Raw genomic sequence first — 12,184 nt, forward strand, 5'->3', positions numbered from 1 at the left:
GGTTAGATTACTTTTGCCAGAATATTATTACTTTTGATATTAATCAAATGAATAATTGTGACATTGGACCTGTGAAATCTATGAAAAAAAATGTGAAACGACCGAACGCCATATTGAATTTGAAAAGAGCATAATACCTATATAAAGAAGAAAATATATACATATATAATTATTTCCTTTTATTACAGAAACATTCTACGAGATGCAGCTTTTACAATACTTAAAAAAAACAAATAATTCAGGAAATTATGATGCAATTTCAAAGATTAACACTTTACACATTATCAAATATCCAAATCAAGTTCCGAATCTCCAAGTGCAGACACACACAGTGGTACGCGCCGCTTGTTTTTATTTTTTTTAGATATTTTCGCACATGCAAAAAAAACGCAGGCATGCCTAGTCTGTACCGTCGCGATCCTTCCCAAAACTGGAGATTTTTCTGTGACATTTTATCCTTGTATTGACAGTGATCGATAACGTTGTTGCCCATATTTGAAGAAATATGGAAGAAACTCGCCGAAATAATAAAATCGTATGAATTTATTAACAATGACATATTGGCACACCTATCACAGCTGGAGTCTACCTAAACATATTTGAGTGTGCCTTACTATTTAACCCTTTCAGGAGTACGACCGTACGGGTACGGGAAAAGTAAAATGGCCCCGCCAGAGTATGGCCGTACCCGTACGGTTTGACACGTTCAATCACTCAAAATACTCTACCTCTCTCATTGTTCGACATATTTGCATCTCGTTTTTTTCAAGTGTTGCTGAGGTTTCTCTTTCACTCTTGTGTATATATATTTTTGTATTCGAATAAAGAAACCAAATTTAACGAGGCGTGAAAGCCAGTTAAATTTTTATGACTGAACCATGATGACAATTTTTTTTCTAAAGTAATATTTTCCACAAGTAAAAAATATAAAATATATTCCGAACGAATAACATTGAAACGTCTGACTAAATTTAGTTCATTTGACCCTCATAAAAATAATTTAGCGTAAAATTATAGATTTATTTTCGAGAGAATTTGGTCCGGGATGCAACGCAAAGCCGCCGCCGGGCAATAAATCAATCATATAATCGAGCGAAATATGTCAACTTTAAAACTTCCCACAAAATAAGAGTGTTCGCTCGGATTTTTCAAGTCAGTTGATTCCGAAAATAAAAATTAATCCTGAGACGTTTCTGGTGTTCAAATTAACTCACTACTCAAAAGGTTAAGGTCAAACAGTCAATGGAAATTGATAATACATAATTAGATGCGCAGACATATGTACATATGTATGTAAGTATGATTCTCTAATATATCCAAAATGGTGGAAAATCACTTTATTAATGTAATAAATATGTATGCATGTGTCATGATAAATATGATAATTCGATAAATATGATAATATTTTTGATGCAAATTTTAATATTATCTAATTTACATATATTATATACTTAATATACTTAAATTTAAATATCGCCAATTGACAAAATAGCCGGGAGTAAAATTTTGCATATTTAAACTAGTTATTATGTATATTAAATAAAACAAGTCATACAAAAATTGAATCAGCAATAAAAATAATAGTTTTTTGACCTTTCAAAATACATGGTCACAAAACCATCCTAGGGGGCATTCCTCTAATTATAAAAAATACAACATATTAAAGATATGAAATGACATACGTAAAAATATTTGGCATAACATAAATTATGTGGGATAATATTTTAGATATTGTATTATATGTACATTTAACCTTCTAAGAAAATTTTGCACAAGTTTGATTAATTTTGTAACGTCGGCTATAATATGCAAATACATACATACCTATACAACCCAAGACAATCTTCGTCTTCGACGAATTGAATTTCGACACACGAAAAAACATATGAATCCGATTTGATTGACTAAAACACATTTTGACCAAATATAAAATAAATTCCGACTTATTTAATATTCATCATTCTAACATCATACAAATGGAACACGACACTTTTCAATCAGATACATATGTACATATAATACATACGTACATATAGCGGATCATCAGCATTCACGTTGCAAGCTCAACAATGCTAATTGTGAACTTTAAATTTGGAAAGTATGCTGGAGTGTGCAATATATCTATAATAAATAGCGCTTCTAACAAGGCTTGTAAAACGTTTCCTCACAAAATGAGCGAAAATCGGCCAATTAGCGGACACTGAGATTGAGAATGTGAATGGTCAATAATAATAATCAAAAAAAAAAATCGTTCACATTTCGAAATGCCGATCGAAATAAAACAAGTTGAATAAAATTAAATTACACGAATTTAATACACCTATTAATATGTACGGATAAACTTTAGTCGAACTTAACATGTAAACTAAATTTCAACACAATGCAATGGGACCAAACGACACAAATAAAACGGGTTTATGAATGAGCGACAAGGTTGTAAAATTAAAAAGAAAAAAAAATAACGGATCGATACGTCTAAGTAATGATGATAATAATTAATTCCATACACCAGATGGATGCGACACTGTTCAATGATGTGAAACACATCGAAATAAACATTCTGTCAAGAGCGGTTACCGTTATGCAAGCGCATTCGTTCGTAAAGGTCAAAATCAATATACATATGTATGTACATATTACACTTGTAAACAACAACAAACTCTGGGCAAGTTCAACTTTTATTGACGAATTTTAAAGGGTGCTGTCGCGATGACGCATACTAACGAGTAGTATACCGTCTTGCCATTTCATAAAATAGACGTAGATCTGTCGTACAATCAATTGGATGATTTGTCACAACGGGCGAAAACACACTGAGTGGTATGGAACGTTATGTGTCCTTGACTTCCCGCTGTGCACGTGCATAATATGTTTTGGAGGTCGCACGTGTATGCATATCCATTAGGGATCCCAAATCCGAATATTCGAATACTTTTGTATCAATTTGCTCAATTTCTATCGAAAATGCTGTCATAGCTATTAGTATTTCATAATGCTGCCGGTATGTGTGAATGTGTCTGTACGGTTCAATATCGAACTTTGTTTTGTGACTTTCTGATATTCCTCAAATACATAGATAAAGTCATGGGTCGGTCACACCCCAAATTTTTACTTTATCTACATATGTTATAACATATATCCCTGAATTTTGAAATACCGAAAAACTCGAAATTAACCAGACATCTATGAATTTAAACTTGTACATAAATGTTATTATATATAAATCATATTCAATAGTGGTGTAATAGTGGGTAGAATAGTTTTTACCAATTAGACGGAGGACCCTTTTCAACAATGAAAGCATTGGCAAATTCTTTTAGGAAACGATCGACTTGCGAGTCACAAAAATATACAGTATAAGTCAGACAGCAGTTGAATTCAGCATTAAAGAATGCTGAATTCAACAGCATTCTTTGATACTGTTGAATTCGAATCTTTATTAGCACGGGATCGAACCCGGCAACCTTCTTGAGTGATTAACATAAACGCAATTTGCTATTAAGGTCTGACCGCACTATACGACAACCGAACGATCCGTCACATCACAACAGTGTGCGACAATATTAAGTAAACCGCACTTGAACGACAGTAAATTATGTCAATCATTCGTTCGGTAACTTGGAGCAAGATGGACGAAACGGACGCTATTATAATATCGCTGATATGCGAGGAAGAACAGTCGAGAAAACCTAAAAGATTATGGCTACATGCTATTTCAAAGTCACGATATGAAGAAGGAGAATAATTGTCGCAAAGCAACCCCCCACTCAACGACAACTTGCGCCAAAGTTCGTCGAAAAGTCAACTTTGACGCAAGGTGTCGTTCTACGTCATGCGACTGTCGCGCAGTGCGTTTTGTCTCATACAATTTCATACAAACAATATTTGTTCGCGTACTGTTGTGAAGTGTCGGATCGTTCGATTGTCGCATAGTGCGGTCAAAGCTTTAGTATGTATGAATGTGTCTGTACGGTTCAATATCGAATTTTTTTTGTGACTTTCTAATATTCCTCAAATTTCATAGATAGTCATCGGTTGGTCACATCCGATTTTTTTTATAGTTTTGCACACGCAAAAAAACGGTAGCACGCCTAATTTACAGTCGCGATCCTTACCAAAATTCAACCCCTGGAGTGTTTTCGGCGATGTTTTACACTTGCATTGAGATATGACATAAGAAATGTACATACATATGTATGTATGAGAAACAAAATAATAACCTTTTCCAAATATTTTAATACTATAGTTTAATTATGCAATGTTCTACATATTTTTTCATGCCTTTATTCTTTACTTTTTAATTTGTTTTCCTTATATTTATCTTTTTCATTTTTGTAAAAATCTATTATTGGACTCGGATGTTACATTATTTATTTACTATTTGTTTTTTTATACATATCTATGTACATCCTGTCTGTTGATTTTTCAATTAATAAAATAAAAAAAATAAAAAATAAGATCGTATAATGACATGAAAACACACCTATCACAGCTGGAGTGTCCACCTAGGCGTGTCTTAGAGTGTGTTCTTACTATAATTGGCTGTTATTGATTTAAGCTAGGTTTTTTTTCATCTTCAAACTAAACATTCACCTTAAGTCGGGCGATTTGTTTGTATTAAGAACGGACGATTATAGTATAATATTATTAATTTACGATACATTAACAGATTAATAAAAATGATTTAATGCGTAGTTCAAAGAGCAATTAAAATTTTACAACTTCTAGCCCTAGTTAATTTAACGAGCCATAAAGCACATATGCATCGAACATTCACCAAATTGTATAACCTTGTACATCTACAGACCCGCATACTTTGACATTGGACCTTCTAAAACCAATTATTACGAAACACCAATTAAGAAAAAATCAATCTCTTCTCTTGCGTTGTTTTTTTCTTCTTCAAATTATTATTTATTTCAATATCAACATCCTCGTAGTGCTTTCATTATGATTACGCACACAAAACATGCGAAAGTTGCAAAGTACCGAAAGTGAAAACGCGTAAGGTGACGCAATTACGCTCGCAGCGTCTTCTCTCGTTTTACACATTTTCATAGCCTCGGTGGTCCACCAATACGATTACATCGATATATACATATATGTACATATGTACATGTGTATAAACAATTCGAGGAATATGAGTAATGTGTCCGGACGACGAACCGGAACAGGGAGGGCTTGACGAACCGGGTCCGGTCGGGTCGGACAAAAGTAAAAGTTGGCTGTTGAATGTCGACAGTGCATCATTGAAAAGCGGATTTTCCGGATTCGCAATGAAACTGACTGTAGGCGAACTTGACCCGAACTTTGTCCCTTCGATTTCCCGAGGTGCGTTGACCCTTAATTGAGGACGCTTACTGAACATGCTGAAGTGGTCAAAGTCGAAAATGGTTACTCACTCGTCAATTAAGATCGGTTCACTGCAGACAGGAACGCGAAAATGATGATGAATACCAACACAATGATTGTAAATACTAAAAAAATGCAATACAATAGTAAGTCGGTATACAAATGGATTCATTTGTTTTGAAAAAAATAATTAATTCAATTCTATTAATTGTTTATTTTGTTTAAATAAAATACAATTCTTATACAGACTTATTTCTTCCGAATGGAACTGGTTAATTAAATGAGCCAATTCACGAAGATAAGTCTGCCAATAAATTAATGGCTACGAAATTTGTCGAAGCTAAATATGCTACAAAAGATACTGTAGAGAAGGAGCCATTAAACCCAACAAATTAATTTTAGGCTAAGAAATTTGTTGAAGCAAAAGATGCTACGACAGTTCCTGCGAGCTATTGAACTAAACATATCTCTCTACTTTGTTTCTGAGAAGCTTTTGTATAATATATTTTGTACATGTAATGTTTGGCTGCAAAAATTGTAGGAGCGCCAAATGCTACGACAGATTTGAACAGACGTCAAATCCAGAAACAAATCCCTCAACTTATTTTGTTGAACAAAATAAGTTTTGCCTACGAAATTTTCTGTAGGGAAAGATGGTATGACAGATCCTGCGAGCCATTAAACCCAGTAAACAAATCTCTCAACTTTGTTTCTGAGAAGCTTTTAACAAAATAGTTTTTGCCTACGAAATTTGTCGTAGCGAAGGCTGTTACGATAGATCCTACGACATTAAACCTAATAAATAAATCTCTCGAATACATTTCTGAGAATATTTCAAAATCGAATTTACCTACAAAATTTTTTGAAGCAAAAGATGCTAAGACAGATTTTTAGCACAATATTCAAATCGTTTTTGAGAATCTTTTGTCGAAGAGAATAATTTTAGCTTACAAAATTTGTTGTGGTTAAAGATGCTACGACAGATTCTACGAGACATTAAACCCAAAAAACAAATCTCTTGTCTTCGTTTTTGAAAATTTCAAAAGTTCTCTTCGAAAAAAATTTGTTTTTCTTTTAATAAACAGCTACGCCAAACAAATTTCAAGTGTTCTGACCAATATCTAAGTCAAAAATCCATAGAATTTTTCCTAATTGTTCTTAAATTAAAAAAATATGACGTTATAACTTAGGTACTAATATTTACAAATAAAAAATTTTGTATCGTCTATGTAAATTATTATACATCAACGAAACGATTTATCACTTGATTTGTCTGTCGTAGCGATGCAATCATATTTCTTTTGTACTGATTTTACGATCGCTTAGCTTTTATTGAGTAATTCGTTTCGGAGAATTTTTTGTGGACAAACAACTAATTAGACTGCAGTTAGCAAATGATTTACAATTTAGTCCATTCCACTGTTAAATAATATTTCGAATCCTTGAAAGATCTACATACTAGTTTGTTAGATTGCCCAACTAATTGTTTGACAGGTCGTTGGGTCCTTAATTGAAATGAAACTTAGAAATACGCTCCAAAAAGCAATTCCGAGAATTACTGATGCAATGATAAATTGTATTTTTGTTAAACAATGAGTGTTACGCAGAAACAAACCCACTATCCACGGTGACTATTCACCATATATATTATATATATGTACATAAATTTGCCAAAGAAATGTTGAAAATATTATTCAATACGTATTATTTGCATATATGAAATAAATCAAGATCAAGCTGACCCAAATTAACTCGTTTCCTTACCGCACCAAGTCTTCAATCAATTGAATGATTTGTAATGTGTTCAAATGCAATGTGGTTGACTTTCCCCATAAATTTTCCATCGCAATTGAAATTTATGAATAAGTTCCACTCGGGCTTTTTTTCATGACTTAAACCTCGCATTGAAATAACCTCACAGTCTAATCTGGTCAAAATTCAATTGGATTTTGAAAATGTGAAAAATGAAAATGCGAAATTGATTTCGGATTATTCAAATTTATTAAACGAAAAAAGAAATGTAATCGCGTAATATTCAAATCATGAAGTAATTTTGATACGAATTTCACAACAGACAGTTTCGTGAAAATAATTCAATAGTTTATACGTACATTACTTTATGCGAAATGATGATTAGGATTTCAGTTTGGCGATGACGAATCACATATATTTTTAACAAATTACTTTTTTTGGACTTTCAGCTTTATAAGTGGTTCAAGAGCACACGATCTTTCGGGACTTTGATTGGGTCAATTTACTACTTGTAAAAAAAAAAACAATTAAGAAATTCAATTCCAGAAGTTTTTAGAAATATTTTCATACCAAATTATTTTTAGAAGACAATTTAGTATAGATATAGGTGAAGAGACAATTATTTGTCCTCTTACACTAGTCTCTATACTGAAGAACTATGGACGAAATACAAGCAGGAGACAATGAAGATGATACAAATAAAATACAACTACTACCGAGCTCTCTTCGGGCTACCAAGGGGTTGCAAACGCGTCGTATATGTTTGTTAAAAGGCATGCATTCTCAGGATGAGAGCGGCCTCCCTACATTATCGTGTCTCTTTATCTTCAAATTAAAATCTTGCTGCCGCGATAACTAATTTCCGTTCATCACTGTATGTACATATATTCGATGGATGGAACTGCTTCACCGACCACCATAAATTATTTGTCAATTGATTAATGACTTATTTGAATTATTTATTTACTTTTATTATATGTATATTATTATTATATTTATTTAATAATTTGTATTATGTGTAAATGTTTTTTATATGGACAATAGGATTGCACTATTCTTCCTATCGTCAGGGATAAACATTATTAGCATTATATGTCGAAGTTAAATCAATCCAATGAAATAATGCAAATTATAAAATATAATAAAACTTGCATATAAAAAAAATTTCATTGCTTTCCGTACTTTTTGTAATGAAAAACGGCATTTACATAATTTCATTACAAATGAAATATAAAATCGATATTTTTATCAATCAAACATAATAACATATTAATCGACCGATGTACAAAATCCAACGGATGTACATAATTTGAAGCAATTTTCCGATTTTTTTTTCATCATTACAAGTTATATAAGATTACTAACTCTTACACGAACAACCATTTTCTGAAAAAATAGAGATACGTTCATAATCACAGTCATACCACAAAAATTTACATCCAAAAATTAGACTAGAAAAATTCAAAAAATTCTAATTAAAAAGACGCGTGAACAATTTAGATAAATTTTCCGTATGTAACAGAGCGTTGATAATTAAACGAGTAAAAGTGTGCGTATTCCACGACTGATTTCTATAAAACGATCGCGTTTGATACGAGAAATATGAATATTTTACATAACGCGGTGAAATCGTCGATATTTACATACATACATACAACTTACATATACAATCTAAGCGTAGTTTTTTACGAACGAATGTACACATGTCATTAACTATCGAAAGTTTGAGAAGCTGCGGTTCGCGGGTGCATCTTTCGGAAATGCATTTGCAACACGACAAGTTCACCTTAACCCGAAGTGCGACCTGTTCTCTCACTAAATAATTGCGAAAAACAATAAGAACGTGATCGATGATGGCTGAAACGGCACACCGTTCGCGTTTCCCACCGTCGTATTGCCATTTGCTTATACTATGGTGCATAATTACCCCCATTGACAATGAGATTAGGAATTAATTAGTGTGGAAAAGCGGTCAGAGAACATTCGAATGCGATGCAATCAAAACTAATTAACAAAAAGTGACAAAATACTGTCAAGGACTGTTTATATATAATTGAAAGTAAATCTCTAGATTTTTCTCATACAAATTTTCATATATGTATGTACATATAAAACGTAAATATTACTCGGTAATGTATCGTTGTGTGAGAGTAGTTTTTTTTTTTTTTGACATTGAACTTGAACTTGGGGATGTTTAGTGGAGATGTTTGTTAGTTTTTAAAGCAAAACAACAATAAACAAACAAACAAACGACGACGTTTAGGCGAGCAAACGAAAAAGAAAGTGATTCCGCACAAACGAGTATTGTTGAGAAAGTCGTACGAGCAACATCGGCCAGAGTGCGCATTAAAACGAAACACGATTGCACTCGATCGACCAATGAATGCGCAACATAATAATGAATAAGTCAGTTTGAAATTGGATCATATCGTCCGTATGTGATTCAATCCGATCGATTGAGTCCCAAGAAAGTCCGACAACTCGAAAATTTTCCATTAATACCATTAAATTGGCATATTAGACTAATCGATTGATGACGCTCAAAGCTACATATAAATACATACATACGTATATGAGATCGACTATGTTGTGAAGCAGAACCGCATAAAAGCTTTCAACTTACAACACAATATATATGTACGTCATGGTCGTCGTTGCTGGAACAATTAGGACTTTATGTCCCTAATAATTATGTGCGTGGTAGACATCCGCATTTAATGGTTGTACCTCCTGCCCGCACAGTTCTTTATCGGATGGTTCCTATTCCAAGAGCTATCCGACTTCTCAATGAAATCGTTGCTGCTGAGCCTGAATGTGATATTTTTCACCTCCGTGAGCGTAGGTTATCGGAGATTATTCGAACCTATATGTCTGATAGCCTGCGCTCATGCTTATTTTCATAATTGATTGTGATGTATGAGTGGAATTTTGATCTTCTCCCTTCCATTTGGGCTTCGCAGGAATGTTTTTTATTTGCGGCTGGTTCATATATATTTGTGATGGCTTTAGGTGCAAGACCCATGTATTATTTTATATTTTTACTTCATCTGCTACTACATATTATAATGCTATTGTTTTACATTTTATGATTACTTATAAATATATTTTTTGTTTGTGTGTATATGTATGTATATATTTTTATTTTTCTCATCATTGTGGCGCATTAGGGACTCCTGTAATGCCACAATGGTCCAAAATCAAACTTAAGCAAACATAGAAAGTAGATTTAATCAAATTTTGTATGAAAACATCTTCATGTATTGTCACGATCCCGAGCTTCAACCTTTGGGTGCCTGAGAAGCTGAGAGAATTTCGCTCCAGAACTTTCTGTCAATTCTGATCAGAACCAATGTGCTTGTAGAGCAACCCCTTACAAAAGCCATCCGACTGCTAAACGTACTGCGATATATTCATTGCATCATACAATTATGTTAGAGAATTACTTAAGGCTCTTAGTTACAAAAACTTTATATATTGTATGTTACATATACTATGAAAGTATACTTTCACTAGCGTTTTGGGGAATTCATATTTCGAATATTTCAAATTTATTTCTGATACTTCTATTAATGTTGTGTTTTTTTCTTCTAACTCTAACAATAGTTTTTCAGTGCCTAATGTTTAATAACATCAGAATGAAAATTTTATGATGTCAAACCAAATTTTTTTGTTCAAATGGAGCTTCATCTGGGGACCGTTTGATTTCTGAATGAAATGCCTATTTTTCATAAGATATTCTTCAGTCTTTTCTTTGGTGTTGTTATGATCTAGCTGATCAATTAATATGATCAATTGGTGCTGTCATGATCTAGCATTGATATGTCCTGATCTGGTGGAAGTATCAAACAACTACCACCAGATTACGGAACCCAAATAATTCAAAAGTATGTACACAGTTAAAAAAAATTAAAATGAACCCTAAATAATCTCCTCCTAATTTAAAAAAATTACCATATGTACATATGTACATACATTATATGTACTATGAGTAACACGTAATATTCCGACAAAGATTGTTTTCAACCAATAATGTGAACTATCCGGCAATTATACTTTTATTTTGACGATTTGCGTCACCAAACCAAACAGAAAAAAAGATGCCATATTTTGCAACTCAAAAACTCGAGTCTTAGCGAATCGATAAAATTCAACAACTATTGCCTGAGTGTAACACAGCACTTACATATGCTACGAGTTATTTATAAAACGAATTTTGGTTTAGCAGTACAACACTACATATAGGAAATTTTAAATGGTCTATTTATTGTACAAATTAAATATTTCGTATACAAAACGGCAACATGTACAATATGTATGTAATTTTACTTGTAAATTAAAGGAAAACGTGAGTATTAGCACTTCAGCCTACGCACATCGCGCTGACCCAATTTCGAAAAAAATTGTAGACCGCTGACCTAGAAAAACATCTCGGTTTTCCTCTTCCTTAGGTATAAACGAAAAGACAACGAAAAAAACTGTTCCATTACAATATCAGTAAATCAACGATGAGTTGCCGAATCATTATATCTAATTCAATTTTTTTTCACATTTTATTCTGATCATTTCGTTGCCCTGATTACTAATTAATTTACACAACATTATTTCCAATTTTTTTTACTACATACATACATACAGCGTGTGATGAAAGTGTCGACGCCTACTCTAAATTGGCAATAAGAATTATTATAAATAATGCATACATAATATTATTTGATGCAATCGGCATTGATTCGGTACACATTGTAGAAGAAATCATCCGGTCAACGCGTCACAAGTTGCGTACGAATTATCATCACCTTACTTGCAGACGGATGATGCAAGCGTTCATTAAGATTTTTCAACGATTATCTTATTTCGACCGGACGTGCTAAAATTCTTAACCATATTTAGAAGTGAAACAGTCATACATTTAAAATATGAAACAAAAGCGTGTGACACGAAGGAAACATACTGCGAGCGCGAAAAATCGCGATGCAGTGAAAATGCACTTTTTTCATCGTTTATTTGTAATTAATTGTCGAATTAACATACGAAAAGAAAGCGTACATCTGTCGGTGGAAATTTGCCGTTAAATAAAAAT

This window comes from Arctopsyche grandis, chromosome 1 (assembly GCF_051622035.1).
Source record: "Arctopsyche grandis isolate Sample6627 chromosome 1, ASM5162203v2, whole genome shotgun sequence".
Lineage (NCBI taxonomy): Eukaryota > Metazoa > Arthropoda > Insecta > Trichoptera > Hydropsychidae > Arctopsyche > Arctopsyche grandis.